This window comes from Pinus tabuliformis, chromosome 5_2, assembly GCF_031772625.1.
Source record: "Pinus tabuliformis cultivar Carrire ecotype Pingquan chromosome 5_2, CPIR1, whole genome shotgun sequence".
Taxonomy (NCBI): domain Eukaryota; kingdom Viridiplantae; phylum Streptophyta; class Pinopsida; order Pinales; family Pinaceae; genus Pinus; species Pinus tabuliformis.
This window is the reverse complement of record NC_142306.1, coordinates 630029160-630053353: the sequence shown is the minus strand read 5'-3', so window position 1 is coordinate 630053353 and position 24194 is coordinate 630029160. Positions and strand designations below refer to the sequence as shown.

General features: G+C 32.9%; 1 pseudogene; it reads right to left on the bottom strand.

Annotated features, from left to right (window-relative positions):
- The window catches only part of LOC149160617 (uncharacterized), a 35964-nt pseudogene extending 12061 nt beyond the window's left edge, over window positions 1-23903 (bottom strand).
- Window positions 23904-24194: the final 291 nt, after the last annotated feature.

Below are 24194 nucleotides of genomic sequence, written 5' to 3'. Positions count from 1 at the left end.
AATCCACAATTTTATGGTTTCATAAATGACTAGCATTTATTTTGTACAGGTATCGCCAAAACATAAATATATACTTGCAAAAAAAATATTTCCAACCTAAATTATTAGCAATTTTCTTTTCAAAATTTCAAATAAAAATATAATGTTTTTCTAAGTATTATGTTTTGAAATAATTGGAAACATAAATATGATTGTTAAATTTGCACGTATAAAAATTATGCATTATCATGAACATAAACTCCAAGGAAATTGTTCACCAAACACAACAAACTCACACCAATCCCTTTTCTAGTCCACACTATACCCTTCTAGATATGGGCTTCCCAATTTAAAAAATTACAAAAGTAACATTACTTCCATTGAATTTGGAAAATAATTAAATCAATTAATGAACATATTTATCTCTAACTAAGATTATGGAAAAATTAACACATTGGTCTCAAGGTTGAGCACCATTTTTCCATGAGTTTGTTGAATGTGATTTTGGGTCGAAATATTGATTGGTTAGAAGACATTCTACTTATAATACAAAAGACGAACGTTAACATGTTATATAGAGCATCGAATTTGTCCAACATTGATGTAATTTCAAATATTTTATTTGGCTGTGTAGGTGCTCTTATGTTAGATTACAACAAAACAACTAATATTAAACGTAAAGTTCAATATTTTTATCCATTGGAGTTTATATTTATTTATTTTTAAACTTTTTATGATTAAATAATATTAAAACAATAATATTCCAAGTTTTAAGATGAATCAATACTATATATATGGCTAAGCATATACATTTATTAATATATATTTAATTTACATTAATTGATATTAATATATACCATTGATTTATTTAATTATTATTTAATTTTAATTCATTCTACAATTTTATCATTGTTGGGAGTATTTTTTACAACACATCATGACATCAAAATATTATACTTAAGCTAAGCTACATAGAGTGAAATTTTGTTTATATTATGCACGAACATCATCTTTCTTGAGAGCCCCATCTTAGCTGAATATTCCTCAGCCAAGTATTGAAAGAAACATAGTTAAAAATCAGTATACTTATTAGCTACAAACAAAAGTATGGTCATTAAAAAGGGTAAAAACTCATGGAGAAGTGAAAAGTATATAGCCAATTGCAAGAGCGGTTCATAATTTATCCTTTAACCGTCATTAAATTTACATGTCGCCCTTAGAAAGGGCATATCGGTATCAATATTAGATATTAAATTATTTTTCGTTAAAATATTTAATATATCAATCAATTTCTTATTTACAAGTATATATTTTCATTAATTTAATTCAATCCATTTGTATTTATATTTGGTTGTTCATAGTTAATATATAAATTAATTTAATTTAACAACATAGGTTTAAGTTGTCTTATAAAGCAAAACAAGTTACCATAGCAATGACTTTCTCTATTGATATTGAGTTTGCAAAATAATTAACAACATGACCATAATTCATTAAAGTAGTTTATACATTAATTAGCTATAAAAATTAAATAAGTAGTAAATGTTTAAAGAAATATTTTCTAATATATCTCATATGGTTAAAAGAAAAAAGAAAAAGAAAAAAAAAGGATAAAAACTGATTAAATGATAAAAGTTTTAAATTATATATATATAACAAAAAAATATTATTTATAATAAGCAATAATTTAATATTATAAAAATATAATAGAAATATAATTTACACATGTAAACATGGTATTATTTTTTATTAAATCGAAAATTGAAGAAGCTTAATTAAAAATGCATAACTAGTTTTGACATAAATTTTAACTTGTTATTTTTTATTATTATTAAAATTAGAGTAACCATATAAATTAAATGGTTCACAAACACATAGAAATCAAAATACTTATCTTATAATATATCTAGCATTACCCAATTTAAATAGAAATAAAAAAATAATTATAACTTCATTATTATTGATAATAAAAATGATTAATATATATATATATATATATATATATATATATATATATATATATATATTGGTACAATACCATGGCTTGCTAATAGCACATGCTCCAAAATCCTTAACTCGTGTTCATATGATATATGTTTTTTTAATTAACCAATTTAATTAAAAGGGAAGAAAGAGCTTAACTACTTTTTTAATACCTCATGCTTAAGAAACCTATAGCTCATTTCATATGACATTTATTTAATTAATTAAATTAAATGGGAAAAATAGTCAACTATTTGGAGTTAAATCTTAAATATCTTAACTTTTTTATTTTATTTTACCTATTAAATATCTTGAAATTTTAATTGTTAAATTTTTCTTCAATATTTTTGGAAAAAGATGTAGTAAATATGTCATAAAATTACCATTTCATTTATTAGTTAAATTAGACAAATATAGTTGCTATGGACTCGCTCAACTTTGTTAGCATATATAGTGAATCCACCATATATACCATCTATAGCATCTCTAGCCCTTGTTCAAATGTGAGAGCTAGTTCATATTTTTCAAATTTCATTAATTAAATAAAGTGTTATGAAACACTAGCTATGCGAACTTGTTCAATGTTAAGTTATGAAAGGACATCCTTTGATGATAACTTCATTTGTGTATATTTAATGAAAAGCTCATTTATATGTTGTGATTCTGTGAGATGAATAGTGTAAAAAAATAACTTAGGTGTACAAATTTGACATAGATAGAACTATAAATTGGACGCAGTGTAACATTTGATTATCACTTATGAAACATGGGCATAGAGGATAATTTTGTTATTCTTCATTGTAGTTGATGTTGTGAAAGAACCGGAGGGATCTACCCTTAAAAAAAAGTTATAAGCATCCTACAATGGAAGCCCGTGGAAGAAGAATTATAAAAGCTAAAATCATATTCCGGCTTACGATTTGATGGTATCTTAAAATAAGAAAACTATTGATATACTTTGTTATCAATAACACGGAAGTTGGTTCCATTGCTTGTGAGCAATGTTTTGATAGAAATTTGATTGAAAGAGATTCTTTCACTTCAACTGAAAGAACACATGATAGGCCCCTTGCATGAGTTTACCGAGACGTGGCAAATAAAGTGATGAAAATTATTGTCAAGATTTCATGAGTCCGTGAAGCTAGTTGTGAAGTATTTTAAGCTAGTGAAATAATTTGTGTCATTATATTTTGTGGAGTATGAAATTATATAAAACAATTTTTTTTTGAAAAACGTAAGGGGTTCATGTATTTTCTATCAATTTTTTTATATATTTTATGATTATAGATTTTTTATTTTTTTGGTTTTTTTTTTTCATTTTTATTGATTAATTCATTAAAGTTTTTTCTTTAAAATGCTTGTATCACTTGTTCACCGGTTTTGGATAGAGAGTGATCTAGTACTCTCTTAAGACACTCCTTAATGTGAAGTCACTAGCTCAATTCCTCACTCCCATGATATATTGGGCAAGATGAAGACATAGTTCCACCAAGATTGAAAAGAAATACTTGTATCACTCATCCTACCTATCTATTGATATCCTTGCTTTTCTGTGGGTTATTTTATATAGTGTATAAATGCAATTCGTAAATTTTTTTATGAAGTAACATAAATCATTATGAAGTAGTGAACTTTTTTTTTATGTAGATCAATTATATATTTAGTGCAGTTATGTAAATTGAATGGCTGGTAGGTATTGATAAAAATCAAAACACTTGAGCCATGATACATGTTACATTTTCAAAATTATAAAAAGTTAAAAAAATCATTCATAATAATTTTATTATTATTATTATTATTATTAAAAAAATAATTAATATGTGTTAAAAGGATTTTTGAGTTGCAAATAGATTTTGTTACAATAATATTGCTTACTAATACTACATTTCCAAAAAACCATAATTCATGTTCATATGACATTTTTTTAATTGATCAATTTAATTAAAAAGGATGAAATGACATAATTACTTATAAAATAAATTTCAACTTTTGATCTCGGAATATTATTAAAAATATTTTAAAATATTCCATGGAAATTAAATTTCTACCATTCAATTAATAATCATTGATAGTTAAAATAGAATTGTGAAACCCCTATTCCAAAATAAATGCACCTACCTATATAACAAATTACTACATAAATTAGTACATGAAAATGTTAATAAGAGGAACCATCAATATTTTATCATTTTATCAACTACTCAAATTTCATCAACCTTCCGTTTTGTCACTATTTATGGTTAGTTTATATTATTTTTGGTCAAATGACTTTAAATTTTCATTAATTGTTTGAGTTTGCAGAAAGTTTTTAAAATTATATATATATATATATATATATATATAATTATAAATTTTTGAAATTCACATTTATATATTTGTTTATTCGGTAAAAAAACAGGTTAACATTTAGAAAACCCAATATCTTTTTAAAATATCACCTATCCGTCCAATTTAATGTCATGGAGACAAAAGAACCATTTAATAGGTTTAATTGTCAAATCTCATTGAAGAGATGTGCCTTAATCTTCCATGGAAAATATATTGATTCGTATGTAAATATAAATGCATTCCTCTATCCTAAGCCAATATTCCTAGCACTCATCACTAAAGTAGTAGTCAACCGAAGGGGATGAAACTAGAGTGAATGATTTCACTTTCACTCCTTGAGTTCACCTATGACGAGAAACAGACGATGTCATAGTATTAAAAGTAATAAAGAACATCACAATTGGAAAAACAAATGATGTCGCATAGTTAACATTGTGAGTCATAACTAATATTGGCTCCATGTTCAATCATAGTCAACCATAGGCATCAAGGCCATAATAAACATGGGCATCATAGTCAGTAATAGTCATCATGTTCAATATTGGCTCCATGTTCAGCCATAGTCATCCAAGGGCATAATATTAAATATGTCCATAGTGAATCATAGCCATCAACCCCATAGTCAACCTGGGCATCATGTTCATCCATAGTCAACATGGGCACCATAATCAACCATAGGAAACATTGGGGCCATGGTAAACCACATTGACCATGGGCATTGTGGTCAACCATGATCAGGGACAATCATCTATAGGTAAACACCAATAAACAATAGTCATCCATACTCAACATTGTTGATTATGATTGACATGGCCAATGGAAGTCAACATGGGCATCATGTTAGATTGTAGTCAACTATAGGCATCATCTTCAACATACCCATAGTCAACCATACTCATCATATTCAACATGCCCATACTTAGCTATAGCCATCATGCCCATAATCAACATGGGAATAGACATTAATACCATCTTTCATGTTATTAACTTTACTAAATTTAATACCTTTAATATTATTTGATATATAAAAAATTTCAATATTTATTTTTTAATATAAATTTTATAATGATATTATAACATTAAAAACTTCATATCATTAATAATTATATTATAAATTACTAAATTAAAATTTATATTACTTTCACTTTAACTTTCATATAGTTCACAATGTGATGAACAATAAACAACGTTGGAATGTGATGAATAAAAAATGACATTGTTATGTGATAAACAACAAATGATGTCGCACTATGAAAAACAACAAACAATGTTGCAATTGGACAAGAAAATGATGTCACATAGTTAACATGGTCAACCATACTCAACATGATCAATCATAGTCAATCATAGTCAATGTGGGCATCATGTTTAACCATAGTCAACATAGATTTCATAGCCAATCATAATCATGATGGATGCCATGGTGAACCATAGTCACCATAAGAATCACTATATCACCATGGCATCATGGTCAACCATTGTTGACCACAATCAACTATATGTAAATGTTTACAAAGAAAACCAACATTGTAGTGTGATAAACATAATTGATGTCATAGTGTGATGAATAATAAATGATTCATCTTCTATTGCCACAATGTGATGAACATACACTCATTTTGCAAAATAATGAAGAATAAATGATGTCACAACATGATGAACAATAAATGACATTACTATTTTACAAATAATGAATGTCATTGCAATGTGATAAATGACATACAACGTCACAACATGACAAACATTAAATGTTGTTGAAATGTGATGAACAATAAATGAGATAAGAATGTGGAAAACTTCAAAAATCATCACAATTAGAAAAAAAAAAATGATTTCTCAATGCGATCAACAAAACCATTTTCAAACATAACAAATCGTTGGTTGACCATGGTCAAACATAGTCAACCATGGTCGTCATGGTCAATATGGCCAACTATGTTCAACCAAGGTTAAACATTGTAAAACCAAATTCAACAATTATGTACATGATCAACATTGTTTACCATGGTCAACCATGGTTAATGTGGTCAATATGGACAACCAAGGTTAACATGGGCATCATGGTCATCTATGGTCAACCACAATCATCTATAAGTAAATGCTAACACCCCTAGAGTAGCATATTCAACAAGAGCTAACTATATGATGACCATATTCAACCATGGTTAAATAAACTCAACCATTGCCAAACATGGTCACTAAGTTCAACCATGATTTACCATCCCCATACAAGCTCAACGATAGTCAACCATGTTCACCAATGGTCAACCATAATTAACCATGGACAACATGGTCAAGCATGCTTAAACATGGTCACATTGGCAAACCATGGACTTATGGTCAACAAAGACAACAATGGTCACCTATGGTCAACCAAAGTCAAACCAAGGACAACCATGGTTTACATGGTCAAACATCATTAAGCATGGTTAGCATTTGCAACCACACTCAAAAGTAATCATTTATTGTCAATTATAGTTATACAATTACAACCATGGTCACCCATAACTTCACCATATTTAACCATAGTTAGCCATATGTTGACCATAGTTAACCATGGTTGAATAAGCTTAACCATAGTCAAACATGGTTGATCTTATTTCCGTATCATTAAACAATCTCAACCATGGTTGAACACTTTCATACATGGTCACCCATTATCAACAATGGACAACATGGTCAACCATGGGTTACCATGGTAATCATGCCCATCAAATTAAAACATAACCTTGTTCATGTATGGCCAAACAGGCTTAACCGGTCTACCATTTTCATCCTTGGTCAACCATAGTCAATCATGGACAAAATGGTTAAGCATGGAAAAACATCATCAAACCATGCACAATAATGGTCGACATGGACTACCATGTAACTTATAGTCAACCAAGGTTAACATAGTAAAACTAAGGTCAACTATGGCCTCCATGGTCAAACATCATCAAGCATGGTCGACAGTGATCAACAATAGTTAACCATAACCAATCATAGTCAACTATAACTACAAATTTGTAATCATTATCCACTATAACGTGACCACATTTAAACAGAGTTAATGAAGATGAACCATGTGAAAATGGTCAAACCATTGTCAACCATCCTCATCACGTTGAATTATGGTCAACATGTTGAAACATAGTCAACCATTATTAGATATGATGAACATTGAAAATAATAATTAACCACGAACTAACATGGTCAAAATGTTGTCCACCATTTTCACCCACACTCAACCACAATCACAAGAGGCAACACGATCAACCATGGTCAACTATTTTTTGACCATAATCTACCATTGTCAGCGATAATTTTATCATATTTAACCATAGTAAACTAAGCTTAACCATGGTCTACTAATCCTCCCTATGGGCTTCAACCATCAACTACCAGAACCACATATTAATGAAATGGTTGATATACACCAATCAACATCATTTTCCACCTTTTGTATGCCAATTGATGCCATTGGTTTCAAAAGGTAAAAAATAATGGTGATCAATGCATATCAAAAGTTTTATTAATGTGATTATGCTATTATGTCGTCGACTGAAAGTAAATGATCAATGTTGTGGATCCATATAGTAGCTCATTTATAATTGTTAAAATATGAAAAGAAACTTATAATTAATATTATAATGGTTTATTTTTATTATTTTAATTAAATGTGTAATTAAAAATATCAATTTTTTTCTTAATAATATTAAGTTAAAAAAAAAAACATTTTTCTTTTTTTGTCTTCTAAAGGACATGTCTCTCTTTAGAATAATTTATTTGATTATTCTAACAAAATGTTGTTTCTACATTTTAGTGTCAAATAAATGTGCAATTCCTTCCCTTCTCATTATGGATTTGACATATGGGATTTAAGAATATATTAATAAAAAAAGAAATATCTCAATATTAGCTATAACATATTTGAATGTCCACTTTTAAAGTAATTGAAAGTAGCATCAATCACTCTCTGAAGGGGGTGTGAGCTAAGAGCGGGATGTATATTTCAAAATATGTGCCTCAAGTAACACTTGTCTCTTCCTTGTCCTCGCGTGTCATGGAAACCATTCTCTTGGAATTACCAACTCGTGTCCACTCATTATAAATTCATGAGGATAGTTAAGTTTTGGCGGAGGTATGATGTTATCCATCACACCGTGGTTTATATTTTCTCAGTTGCAATGAGGCAGTTATGTTTGGACAGATTGACTCCGACCTCTGGTGAATTTGATAGTGGTTCGTGTGTGTTCATTGATGAGCCTATGAGTAAATAGAGGAATGTTTTTTTCAAAATGTGTGATGCGATTAAAACTTTTCCCTTCGTGGACTTGGTGTGTCATGGAAAATGTTCTCTTACTTGGAGTCATCAACTAATGTCCTCTCATTATAAATGCATGGGGTTATTTGAAGGGTGGTTGTTATGAAACCAGCTCAAGAAAAGATAGAAAAGATAGATCAACGCCTTAGAATTCAGCCTCTTCGAGGGGGCAACCTCCTTTACATTACATAAATGAACAATTATTGGATGATACAAATGACAAAACCTCCTTTCTGTATATAGGAGTCTAAGGAGTCACAATATAATCTAGACGACCTAACAATAATAATATAAACCCACAAAAATAAAAATAGAGGGATTCTATGGGGCACAAAAATAACAATATGGGGGTAATAGGGGCACAACAATATAAATAAGGGGTATAACTACAATATTAATGGGGTAATCACTAGTATTATAGGGACCCAACATGCTCCTCTCCTTCAAAAAAGTGTTGTCCTCAACGCTTGAGTAGTTCTGGATACTTCTGCATAAAATTCTCATCCTCCCATGTGGAATCTTCAGCGGATAAGTTCTTCCACTTGATAAGATACTCTGAAATTGATCGATTTCGTAGCTGTCGAGTTCTTGTTTCTGTGACTGCTTTGGGTTCCAATATAAATTTTCCTTCCTCGTCAAGTTCTGACAATATTGTTTGAATTGGGAGCTTGTCGCCTATAACCTTCTTTAAACATGAAACATGGAAAACTGGGTGCAATCAAGAAGCTACAGGAAGCTCCAATTTGTATGCCATAGTACCAATATTTTGCAACACCTTGTACAGACCATAATACTTTGGTGATAATTTATTATCCTTCTTAGCTTGCTTTAGGGACATTTGCTTATATGGTTGTAGCCGTAGGAATACCCAATCACCTACATCAAAACTTCTTTCACTGCGATGTTGATCTGCCTGTTGTTTCATTCTATTTTGTGCCAACACGAGGTTATCCTTTAAGAGTTGGAGGACTTGTTGTTGATGTTCGATGTGATGTTCCACTGCCTGAACCTTAGAATTTTCTCTTAAATATGATGTGATGGATGGTGGTTGATACCCATAAAGTGCCATAAATGGGGTCATTTTTGTTGCTGTATGGAAGGAAGTGTTATACCACCATTCAGCCAGAGGCAACCATTTGACCCATTGTGTCTGTTTATCAGATACAAAGCAACGAAGATATCCTTCCAAACATTTGTTTACTATCTCAGTTTTCCCATCAGATTGAGGATGATAAGATGAGCTATGAGCTAACTGAGTACCAAGACAAGAAAATAATTCTGTCCAAAAATTTCCAGTGAAAATGGGATCTCTGTCACTTACAATAATCTTTGGGTTTCCATGTAGCTTTTGAACTGTTTCCATAAATGCAGTAGAAACTGTACTGGATTTAAATGTGATAATGCACAAAAGTGTGCATACTTGGTAAGTCTGTCAACTACCACCATGATGACACTCTTTCCCTCAGACTTGGGTAAACCTGTGATAAAATCCATTGAAACCTCCTCCCAACGTTGGCTTGGAATGGATAAAGGTTGTAATAGACCCGGTGTCTTAATTGTTTCAACTTTATTTTGTTGGCAAACCAAACATTCCGCCACAAACTTTTGAATATCGATTTAAGGCCATCCCAAAAAAATTCCTTCTTAACCCTGTGGTAAGTTTTTAAAAATCCTGAGTGCCCTCCTAAGGGAGAAGTGTGCAATTCCATAAGAATCTTTTGTTTTAGCTGGGAATTCTTACAGAGGTATAAGCGATCTTTGTACCATAACGAATCATTTTGCCAGCTAAATGTATCAGAAGTATTGGAATCTTGTTGTAGCTTTCGAATAAGTGCCCACACTTCTTCTTCATTCTTCCATTCCTCCCTTGCTTCGTTTATCCAATCTGGTTGGATAATAGAAATGGCACACAACAATGCTTCCACATCCTCATCCTTTCTTGAGAGTGCATCTGCCACCACATTTTTCTTCCCTTTTTTGTAGATGATTTCAAAGTCATAACCCAACATCTTTGTGACCCACTTTTGTTGCTCTTCAGAGGATAATCTTTGTTCTAAAAAGTATTTAAGGCTATCATGATCCGTTTTTACCTTGAAGTGTCTTCCCATTAGGTAGGGTCGCCATTTCTTAAGTGCATGGAGTATTGCCAACATTTCCTTCTCATAAATAGCTTTGCTTAAAAACTTTCCCTTGATTGGACGACTTTCAAAAGCAATGGGTCTTTCATCTTGCATTAGAACAGCACCAATTCCATTTCCTGAAGCATCACATTCCACAATAAAGGTTTTTGTGAAGTTCGGTGTAGCTAAGACCGGTGCTTGGCACATTGCCTCTTTAAGATGTTCAAAGGCCTTTGTTGCTTCCGGAGTCCATGAAAATGAATCTTTCTTCAATAATGTTGTTAGAGGTGCTGCTATTCTCCCATAATTCTTAACAAACTTGCGATAATACCTTGTCAACCCAAGAAATCCTCGCAGATGCTTTATGGATGTGGGGATTTTCCATTCCTTAATGGCTTTAATTTTGCTAGGGTCTACCTTAACTCCTTCATGAGATACAATATGACCCAAATATTCCACCTCCTGGACTCCAAAGAAACATTTGGATCTTTTTGCATATAATTGTTTCTCCTCCAATAGTTGTAGCACCCTGTCAACATGTTCAACATGATCCTTCCAAGACTTGTTGTAGATTAGTATATCATCAAAAAATACTAACACAAATTTTCTAAGGAATGGTTTGAAAATTGAATTCATCAAACCTTGAAATGTTGAAGGTGCATTGGTAAGGCCAAAAGGCATGACCAAAAATTCATAATGACCCTCATGAGTTCTAAATGCCGTTTTCGGAATGTCTTCAATCTTCATTCTGATTTGATGATATCCTGAATGAAGATCCAACTTGGTGAAGTAAATTGATCCATGCAATTCATCCAGTAATTCATCAATGACAGGAATGGGGAACTTATCTTTAATAGTGAGCTTGTTGAGCTCCCTATAATCCAGACACATGCGCCATGATCCATCCTTCTTGTGCACCAATACTACTGGAGCTGAGAAAGAACTTTGACTCGGTTGAATTATACCAGCCTCTAGCATTTCTGCAACCATACGTTCAATTTCACTTTTTTGGACATAGGGATATCTGTACGGCCTGATGTTTGGAGGAACACTTCCTGGAATCAGATGAATAGCATGATCATGATCACGCATAGGTGGGAGACCTTTGGGAGTCTCAAATACCTTGGAATGATTGTCCAGGACTTTTTGGAGATCTGGAGAAATAGATGATTCCAATGTGGAAACATCTAGCGAACATAATTGTGCAATTACACCTCTTTGCTCCTTTTTTAGAAGCTTTGTCATGCCATTAGAGCTGATTATCTTTCTTGGTTTCCCTGCAATACCCCTTAATTCAACTTCCTTTCCTTCCGTAGAAAATTTGATGAAAAGTTCTTGAAAATTAAAAGCTATTGTACCCAAGGATTGTAGCCATTGGACTCCTAGTACAACATCAGCACCTCCCATTGGAATGGAAAGCATTGGGCTAGTCAATACATATTCTCCCATGGATAGCTTGATATTATGGCACTTTCCAGAGAAATTTATTGTTCCTCCATTTGCAATCATCACTTGACACTCTGGTGCTGGATATAGGAAGAAATTCAATTCTTTTGCTACCCTACAATGAATAAAATTGTGGGTGCTTCCTGAATCAATCAACACTATTACCTTTTTCTTCTTGATTTGTCCTTCTATCTTGATGGTTTGAGGAGTGGTAATTCCCGCCAATGCATTACAAGATATGGTCGGATTTATTTGTTCTTCATCTAGGCTTTGTTCCTAGAGTATATCCTCTTCTTTTGACCTTTCTTGCTCCTTTTCTTCTTCCTCTTCACAATCTATGTAGAATAATTTCTTCTCAACACACTTATGACCTTTTGTGTATTTGCTATCACAATTGTAACAAAGCCCTTTTGCTATTTTTTCTTCCAATTGTTTTGGTGTCAACCTTGTAGGTTGTGGAAGACTAGGGGCAACAACACTTCCGTCTTTATAGTTGTGAATGGTATGCTTCCTAGTTGCCATAATTTTGCTTTCCATTTTTCTTGCTAACCTGAATGCCTTCTCTAATGAATCAGGTTCCCAAAGGCGAACATCATGTTGGATATTATCCTTTAAAGACCCTATGAACACATCAATCCTATGCTCCTCTGGAATATATTTTACCCTTATGTTCAATTTTTGGAACTCCTCAATGTGCTCCATTATTGAACCCTTTTGTTTGAGACTTATCAATTGGCTAAAAAAAGTGTTGCTTTTTGTATCCTCATAATGTGCTATCAATTCTTCCGTAAAAATTGCCCAAGTGATAAATTGTTTACGAGAACAAAGCCATTGATACCATACAAATTGATTTGGTTCCAAATATACAGTTGCCATACGTACCTTTGGTGTGTTTTGCACATTATTGAGATTGAAGAATTGCTCCATCTGTAATATCCATGTGGCGGGATCCTTGCCATCAAACTTCCTCATATCGTTTTTTGGAATATGGTGATTCTTCAATCCAACATTAGCGTCTATGGAATCATAATTAACATTTATTTTGTTCTCATCATGAGTTTTCTTTACTACCTTTTCACCATTAGTAAGTATTTCTTGTAGAGAATTTGTCAAATCTGTCTTCAAATCTGCGATGCCTGTCTTCAAATTTGTGTTCAAATCTATCTTCAAATTGTCCATCTTAGCTTCTATGCCATTCATCTTAGCTTCCACGCCATTTATCTTAGCTTCCGTTAACTTTTGTGAGCGTGACATTTGTTGCACTTGTTCTTGTAATTTTGAAATATCATGTAGCATTTCTTCCTCTTCTTCATGAGTCATGCTAGAGCTTTCAGGTTCCTTACTAGGTGTTTGTATTTTCTTTCCTCGGGGCATCAGTTACCGATAATAATGCTCTACTATTCCTTTTGAATTTCTTCAAAATAACTTTTCAAACCAAGCTTAAGCAAAAATTTAAAAACATCTACACACCTTTTTTCACTTTGTAGGAGCCTGATATTGCCTCTGATGTATCTCTATACTTTCCAATCATCTAGTTCTGAATTTGTGACCTGTAGTAGCTATTTGTGTCCTCTTTCCAATGCCACCAGACTGATCCAAATTGGATTCTCCAAGAAAGAGTTATGCACAATCTCCTAAGATGACCTGATTATAGACCTTTCCAAAAGAACGAACTTGTATGAAGCGCCACGTGTACAATTTTTTGATCTTTGGTTCTGAAAAAGATATACAAGAAACTACAGTCCGTCCTCTTTCTGTACCTTCTTAGGAAATTTCAATTTGATTCCCAGAGAGAAAGTTATGACGATTTTCCCCATGTCACCTGTTTTGAATGTAATTCAGGAGTCTTCAAAAAGACCAACTTCCTCAGATCATATCTCCGCAAATATTGCGCGAAAAGCTTTGAAATTCGGACCCAAGGTTCAGTGCAATTACTTCTCAAATGGGTTTTCTTTGCGACTTCTGAAACATCACAGACAAAAAGTTATAGAAAAAATGCCATGATGACCTGTTTGGAGCAGCGAAACCCTAGAATCCAAAGCTTTGATACCAAATGTTATGAAACCAGCTCAGGAAAAGATAGAAAAGATAGATCAACACCTTAGAATTTAGCCTCTTCGAGGGGGTAACCTCCTTTACATTACATAAATGAACAATTCTTGGATGATACAAATGACAAAACCTCCTTTCTATATATAGAAGTCTAAGGAGTCACAATATAATCGAGCCGACCTAACAATAATAATATAAAGCCACAAAAATAACAATAGAGGGATTCTATGGGGCACAGAAATAACAATATCGGGGTAATAGGGGCATAACAATATAAGTAAGGGGTATAACTACAATAGTAATGGGGTAATCACTAGTATTATGGGGACCCAACAGTGGCAACCGTACAACGTTATCTGGGGTGGTGGGGAGGAGGCCATCTCACCTTGCTGCTTATGATGCTCTGTTGTGATACACTCTACATGTATGGGCCTCTTGGCTCCTTCCTTTGGTAGAAATGATAGTAGTTTATGTTTTGGTGGCAAGACGATATTTGTTTAGTTCATTTCCATAACTTTCAGGAGTATTGAATTAGGTCAATTTTCTTCATTTTTTTTTGCACAATACACTGAGTGGGTCGATCTTCAAATTGGTGGTTGTTCTAACCACCTCGACACTCCAAGGAACTAATTTCATAGGTATCTCATTTAACTATCCTATCTTGGTTTTTGGTGTATGGTATCGAGGAAATTTGTCTATATGGTTCTAGTGCTAGAAATTTAACTTTTAGTTTAGTAATGCAATTCAAGTTTTTGATGTTTTATGCCTCTTGTATCTATCAATTTGGGTCTCATTATGTGTTGTGAAATTGGCGTGTCACAAGTTTGAGGAGTAAATATTTTCATTACATCCCATTACAGATCTTAAGTAATGATTTTGTGGTCTATATTACTCTAAAGTGGGTTATTCACCTTATAGTGTAGTTGGCGTCAGTTTATATTGACTATCCTTTGTGGGGTTTTCAAGGGTGTCTGCATGTGGTCTGTCAGGTTCGTTCAACACTTACTGTTCTTGGGTTTCAATTATGGTGTCTAGGAGACCACCTACTTGTGGTATGGTTGACGTTCAAAGAGCCTGAGGTTTTTTCTTTTGGTTTTCCTATTGATCATTTATTTACCCATATTTGTGTGGACTACTCATTTCTCTCAGTAACTATGCCTCCTTGACGGAGAATGTTTAGTCATAGAGGAGGCACGAGTAGTTCCATCCCCCATTGTGGAAGGTTGTTTAGTTGGGATTCATTTTCAAATTATTTTGATTTGGTCCCTTTGGAAGTCAGGAGGGAAATTCTCCACATTGAATCAAAGGAGTTTGGCGACCATCCATACTTATTTGACTTTGAGGTGGGAGAAGATGCCATTAAATTGATTCCTGATTCAGGAAAATTTAGTAAATGACAATAACATATTCTACATTCTCTTGTAGTGCACCAACATATGGATACTATCTCTTGTATGGTTCTCAGAGATAAGAAAGTGCACAATTAAAAAAAAATAGGATAAGAGGATATTAAACAACTTCTATGGAATGTATGTTTCTTCCTCGATGATATACTTTCATGTTTGAGATGGGTCGAAAAATATGTGGTCTTTGACTTTGATTCTGAGGAGAACATTGATCTCCTAGTAGACATCAATGCTCCACGTGCTAAAATATCTCCAACTACTAATTCCTCTCCTCTTTCTCTATTTATTATATCAGATTGATGTGGGATTTGGTGTTTCATCTTTTTTACTACATCTAGTATCAATATCACTCAACTTTGTGGAACTCTTGAAGGTGATCTTGGTGTCTTTCATGATGATATGATAAACAATACCACTATTTTTCACATCTGACATTAAATTTGGCCTCTGTTTTTTTCAAAGGGTTGGAAAGCGCTAGTTTTTAGTCTTCCAAATAAGCTTTTAACTGTTTTTTTCTCAAGGTGCATGGTTTTGTTCAAGTATGCTTCAAAAGAAACTTCTATTTACTTTGGTTTGATCTTTGTATGGGAATAGTGGAAGTGGCCTATGGATATATTATGATGTCAATCCCTTGGTCTTATGGTTTTTTCCCATGGTACTGTAGCAGCCAAGTTTTCATCTTGTTATATACAAAAATGGTTCTTAGTTTGTTTTACTTGGTTGGAGGCTTGCACTCCGAGGTTAGTCTTTTTGGGATGCCAATAGCTATATTCTATCAATGTAAAGCCTCTCTTTATTAATAGAAATCATTTGCATCTCCTTACAAAAATAAAAGTAACATGAATCACATGTTCTTAACCATTAAGTCACTGATTCTCACTCATGTTACACACACACAACCCAATTGAAAGTAAAACATTTCTTCTAGTTAAAACATTTTAATATTGTCGTTTCAGTGTCAAGGCGATATGTAATTCCTTCCATCGTCAACATGTAGTTGACATGTCACATGTAAAAAGATATTAATGGGACAAAAGAAAATCAGCATTCACTAAAATATTTCAATATAAACTTTATTCATTTATAGTGGTAGTAGGTGTAGGGGATCACCTCCAACCATAGAGTGAAAAAGGTATCTTCCTTCATCTACAATCATAGAGAATTTTCCAATAATATGCCAAAATCATATCCTTTACTTCAAGGTTTAATGCTCATAAATGCCATCCAAACCTTCACTCTTACTGTGACAGGGACTCGACTCTAATCATCATCATATCCATGCTCTTCAACTATGAATCACAATATTACTTCCCAAGCTTTGTCTTAAAGCACATCAAACAAGCAAAAATAATATATGGCATTGGTATCCTTCTTTCATGTCCTTATATATCAAAATAACTAGGATAGTCATTCAAATCAAGTAATGAATAAGAAAACATGGGTGATAGTAATAACTCTGAATGAATATGGGAAACCAATACCTTAACCTCACAAATTCTCTTACACATTACATGATTTTAGACTTACATATAGCTCGCTAAGTGGATAATAATTATAAGAATAATGAGAGTGAGTTTGTATGTCCTCATCTTTCACCATTCCCGCATATGAATCATTATCCTCTACTTGATAGGGTGCATTCAAGGTTAACTTTATGGTTATTAGTTTTGATAGATCGTAATCTTTCTCCTCTAGTTGTGTTGCTTATCACCCTAGTGCACTTTGGCTTAGGGTTTCCTTGTTTACTCTTCATCCCCCCATTTCCTACAAAATATCTCTATTTAACATGATGGAAACTAATTGGCTTGTTGATCTCAAATGGGATTTCCTATACCCAACTTTCAAACTCAATCTCATTCCTCACTTAAGTTGCATCTTCTTATCTTTTGTGGTTTGTTATATGCCTGTAATACTTTCAACGTGTTGTGTTTATAAGTAAAGTTGGGGGTTACATCCTCTCTATTTTAATCTTAGGTCCTCCTTTCTTCAAATTCTCTGTATGAGATATCTTCTCTTGGGAAACATGCATCCTCTTAGAAAAAATCCCTTGGTGGTGCATATAGGCAAACTCTCCTCTTCTATCTCTCGATATCTCTAGGGTTTATGGTTCAATTATCTTCACTACTCATTCATCCACTCAGATCTATAGCCTCTTTAGGTCACCATATTGGCCAAAAAGTGTTGTAGCAAGGCTTTAAGGAACATTAATTTAGTCACGGAACATGGACTACTCCAAGTTAAGGAAGAAAAAAAAAGCTTTTGAAATTCATGAAGCTAGACTGACCTACTTGACACCCGTTGGGATGATATTTCTATAAAATTTAAAGAATTGGTAGCCAACCTTAATATTCAGTGACTCAAAATGATGACAAATGAAGTTGTCATGAGTTTCATCATCCATCTTAGTTATGGAGAAGGAAAGATCATCACTTCACACAATCAATCAATCAATCCAAAGTTCATCTCCGTCAACATCAAGATGTCTTGCTAATAGCTCTTCCCTCCACAAATGGAGAAATTGGCCAAAGAAGACAATGAGAAATAATAGTAAAAGCATACCAATATACCTTATCATTTGATGGATGTCTTGACTGCTAACTAAGCAAAGCATGAGACTTCTCATGACTTGCTCTTCCTCTTTTGAATTTTGAATGTACTTTCACATTTGTACTCTCATAAAACCTTTCGTAGAGTCAAAACCTCTAGAATTTTCAAATTTTAATATATGCTATCCAATCCTTACCAATATTATCAAGACACTTCTTAAAATCCAATTACATTGTTTCAAAATGATAAAGAAAGTAAAAAAAATAAAAACCCTAATAGTGTACTTCGAAGGTAGCCCTAATGCAACACTCTTATAATTCCTAAATTTCTCTAGTTTCAATTATAAATATATATATGTTTTATTTTCCTCTCAACTTAAGCTTACTTTCGTAGTTTTCCAAAAGGTAACCCCTTTTATAATATAAAATTTCCCAATTTGCAATAAATAAATAAATATCTATATATATATATAAATAATATAATATAATATAAGTTTCCAAAAGGTAACCCTTTTTATAATATAAAATTTCCTAATTTGCAATAAATAAATAAATAAATAAATAAATATATATATATATAATAAGAGGTTATGATAAGGCCGAAGGAATAATTTAAAGAAAGGAAAGAGAGTTTATCAAAATGGTTTAAAGAAATTTGGGTTAGTTAACGTTAAACATCACCGTCGACGATTGACGATTGTTCGATATGTGAAGATTCAAGTCCTACAAGCTGAACATGTTAACAGTTATATTCAGTTGTAGACATAGAAGAATCTCTCTTATTTTCTCAATTCTTGGAAAGCATAATTACGCCTTCGTCATCGCACCTGACAAGACTACTTGTGTCCATTGCTAATGTCCCCTATGGAGGAATCTGTCACTGGTCATTGAGAGTTTAGTGCAAAGATAAATCATAGGAATACACTTGCAGCTTCAGCTTACTCTATCAGTGAACATCCTTTGACAAGTGAGGAAGGATGAAATTCAGGTAAAACCACATGTACACTACTTCCTTTTTAAAGGCATTGAATTACAAGTTACATTTAAATGAGGATTTTTTGTTTTTCTTTCTTCACAAAGAACGAAGAGTCAAGATAATCACTACAAAATCAAAGAAAAGTTAAGATAATCGGTAAGAAAGCCTTTCCCAATGAAACATCATGTCATTATGAGATTTGAAACCTTGGGTAGTTATCTGTTTCATTTCATTATGAGATTTGAAACTATGGGGAAGTTACCATTAAACCTTAAACAGCGAAAGTTAATCGTTCCGAATATAACATCATGTCACTATGTTACCATTAAACCTTCCAAAACTCAAAACTCTGGCAATATAATTGATTAACATTTAAATAATGGATTTCATGAAAACATAATTTGCAATTAAATTTACAGAATACTGAATTTCATGAATACAAAGGAGAACATTACATATACGTGGAAGACAAAGAAGAAGAACGTAATTTATTCGACATGACATCTTTATCATGGTTGTTATTATTATCAGGCAGCTCTGCAAACTATCATGTTGAGGTTATCACTGTTCTGACAAGTTAAGGTTCTGATCAGTTAAGGTTCTGAACCTTAGCTGAAGGAGCAGAATGCACTTTACGAATACCTTTTTTGGTTAGCTTGTTCTTTACCGCAGTAGTCGAAACCACGACAGTGACAACACTGGTGACTACAAGAGCAGTTTTTGCTGCCAAAGAAACAGCATGAACTATTGGCTTTTGAAGCATTTGTATGCTGTTGCATAAAACTTTGAAAAAATTTCCCTTGCACCCTGTCTGGTCATTTTCTATGTATACATCAGGAACTAATCGCTTGCATGTTTGGGAGTTTGCCAAACCAGAATCCATTCCATCTTCAGTCTCTGTTCTCCATCCCAGCAACTTCATGGCATCATTCCTCAACAAAAGGTTGGGATCTTCATAGTTTTTGGCGTGCTCCTCATCTGACCTAGCGAATGAAAGACATTCTGGTAAGAGCATGGGGTGAGATGGTTGATGCGAGTTATCATATTCAACAACTTCCTCCCCTGCGAATGTAAGTGCCTCCAGCACAACGTCCCGTTCTCTTCCCTGATGCCGCCTTAAGCGCTCCACGAAAATTCTCTTACATTCCTCAAGATCATACAAAGCTGCCTCCCTATCAGCTTGCTGCTGCTGCAGCAAAATCTACAAACAAACAATATATATTATTTGCATATTCAAGCAATCCACATAAACTGTTAATTCATAAATCTTAGTCCCGTATCTGAGTTATTTGCAAGTCCTTTTCAATGCTTTCATCTTATATACAGACAGAGGAACATTGAATTTGCAACAACTGAATATTCAATAATCTTATTTGTAACCCACTTTATATCTGTGCCCTCACATTTTCACTCATTCAAGAATTTGCAATAACTGCTTATTATAAATAGTTTGGATGCTTCAGAAAAATATGCATGTTACACAGGGAAAGATTCATGTTGCAAACCTTTTGTAGGAAAATTTCTGAAATTTAAATAGTTTGGATGCTTCAGACAAAGATGCATGCTGCATGTTTGAACAAAGATAACTTCACTTACATCTCTCAAACTTCCTTAATATTTCTGAATCTGCAACGAAAATATGCTAAGGTGCACTAAAACAGGATTTAGAAACCAGGCGATAACAGATTGCTGTGCTCCCTAACTTGTTTTAGCACATATTTCATCGATCTATGTTATGGTATAATACTACAGCTGACAGAGGGGAAATTACCTCTTAAACATTGATATGGGTCCAACACGAAAACCCAATCTCATCATTGTTGTTATTCTGATTACCTGGTTAATGTGTTATGTGTTGAAAAGATTGAACAGGCTAGTAGGAAAAAATTGAACAAGCTGAGGATTCAACCAGGGTATTTTTCAAGCCAATGGGCTGCTTTACATCCGAGCCACATGCCTTCCTCAATGAGGGAGAAGCTGACAGAGTGGACTGATATCACAACATCCCCGGTGAAACCAGATCACGGGAAAGGACAAAATGACAAGAAACATATCCTTGTAAAATACAATCTATTAAATCACCCTTCCAAACCCCTCCTGCCCCATATGTTAAAATCTTGGAGAAGCTTATGTCCCCGTAATTTAACAAATTAGCAAGAAAACCTGTACAGTCCATCGAACTTCCCAATCCGCTGCGATACATGAAACCATTGCCCATAAGTAAGATTAAAAAATGAACAAATCACCACGCTCGGTGTAAACGAGTCGATACTCCCTCAACTTAACTTCATTACGAATTTTGGAATACAATTCTAAGGACAGAAGTTAGGTCAGATCTGGCTCTTATTTATGTGATTCTAAAATATTCTCAAATATCTGCTATCTGATTCTAAAATTCTAGATAAAAATAATTATCCCTCTACTATATGATTATAAAATATTTTCAAAATTTACTTATCTCATTCTATAATTTTAAATAAAAATGACCATCTATATTAAAAAAATTCCACAACATAATCATTAAAATGACTACTCTGCATTTGGAGTTGCATATGATGACCAGATAAATTTAACCGGACTGATCACCTTGGGTGCAGCTTTTCCAGCTTGTTTATGCAACATGGTATGGTCATAGAAGAACCATAACTCTTCTGTGAACTCTATAATAACTGTTTATTGCACTGGAAGGAGAATCTAAATGTACTCTACGAATAAATATAAATGAATTTGGATTAAATGATATTATATATATATATATATTCAAATTGTTAAGGATTTTTTAAATGGTTAGAATTTTTTTTTAATAATTAATAAATTTATATTAAACTGAATTTATACCAATATAAAGAGTATTAAAGAAAATAATAATAAACATTTTGTAGTAGTGGGAAGAGATTAAAAAGTGAGTAAACATCAAGATTATATTTGAAAAAAAACTACATTGCTGACCCATGTTACAGGAAACTGGAAACTAGATTTTCAGGATATATCATATATATCATGTAGTAATATGATAATGTACTAAGGAGATAGAAAGATTATTTGTAAATTTTGGAATATTTTAGAAATTTGATAAACCTAACTTAGATGATATTAGGAATAGGATTGGAAACAGGAAGGGGATAAATTGAAAAGGGAGGGAGAGAAAAATGGGAAATGGTTCTCCTACTTATTGAGAAGTGGAACAAAGTTTGAGCTAACTACTAGCCACCATGCCTCTAGAAGCCAAGCATACTGCAAGGGCTCATTGTGATATGGTTGATCTCAAATACTCTGCAAATGTTGCCAAAGTGAATGACTAGGTATTAACAAGTTCAAGGAACACTTAGCTGGGATAGGAAGTCATGTAAAGCCATGTTAAGAACCAAATGAAGTAATACGGCATATTAGGGTAGAATACCTTCACAATTTTGAGACTAAAGTAAACCAACAAAGAAGTTTGTAACTCAAATAGTTGCAAAGTTTGGGAGTGAGACTCAAGCAAATGAGTTTGATCATGATGAGAAGTTTCAACTTTCAAGTGATAATGTTGATCACTAATATCATATATGTAGATTTGTAGTAGGCCACTGGCCAGATAACTTGTAACGCACCGTTTTTGGACTCTATAAGCCATTTAGAGCTTGATTATATTTTTTGTTGTTGATATGTATTGCACTTGGTGCCATTTTGATATATTCACCTTGACATGGTATATATATGAGAAAACTTTGCATATTTTGTGTCTATTGGTTTGGAATCATGGTTTTAAATCTTAAAAATAGTTTTCTTCATTAGAAATTATTTATTTTATGTGTTTTTTAAAACCTTGCTCATTGAGATCTAACCATTTTGGGTTTGACTAGTTCCATTTGAAACCAGTTTATTAGGTGGACCAGATATTCTGGTTTTTAAAAATATGATATATCTATATATATATATATATATATATATATATATATATATATGAGAGAGAGATGGAGAGAAAGAAAGAGAGAGTTAATAAATGTAGATTAAACTAAATCTATACCAATGTAAGAAACATTCAAAAAAATAATAATAAACATTTAAGTGAGTAAACATCAAGATCATATTTGGAAAAAGAGAGGCTATATTATTGATCAAATTACAAAAAATTGGAAGTTAGATTTTCAAGATATATCATATATATCATGGAGTAATATGCTAATGTAGTGTATAATTTACTGTGGTGATAGAGAGATTAACTGTAAATTTCAGAATAGTTTAGAAATTTAATAATCTTAACCTTGCATGAGAAAAGAGATGTAATAAAATAAAATAAAAAAAACTGTAAATTTTTAAAATAGTTTAGAAATTTGATAAACCTAACCTAAATGATATTAGGAATCCTTTCGAAATTTGATAAACCTAACCTACATGACATTAGCAATGGGATTGGGATGGGAAGGGAAAGAAGAGCGAAACGGGAAATGGTTCTCCTGCTTACTGAAAGCAGATTCAACATGAAGAGTAATCTGATATAACAACGCCTATTGTGCATCTAATTCATAATTATTTTAGATGTGTATATCCAAACCTGCAAGCAATCGAGTTGTTCTTCAAGAACCTCCAAAGCATCTCGAATAGAAGAGAGGCGCCTCGCTTCCATGGATCTATGGATCTATCACCGTCCACAGAAGGTGCTGTGTTTTCGCCGTTGATTGCAGTGTCACAATGTAACACCCTCTCTATGGCGTCCTCAATTTTCGCATGCAGTTCTGATGCCTGGCCCAACACAATTGTTATCTCATCCATCTCCATTGATATTATGATAAGATCATTGATATCCAAGTGCAATTCAGCCACTGCGGCCTTCGGTTATATAATTCATTCAAAGCTTATGAATACTGAGCAACTGACCAAGTACAATATGGGAATCGAAAGCTTCGGCACCTGGTAAAACTAAGAAAAAAAAAAGAGAAAACCTTATATTTAAGGTCAGCTAGGTTGCTAGCTTAACTGTCGGAAAGGAGGGTGGTGAGCGAATTTCAAACAACAGCATGGCTCAGTACCAACCATACAATTAATAGATTCCTTAAAGGTCAGCTCGGT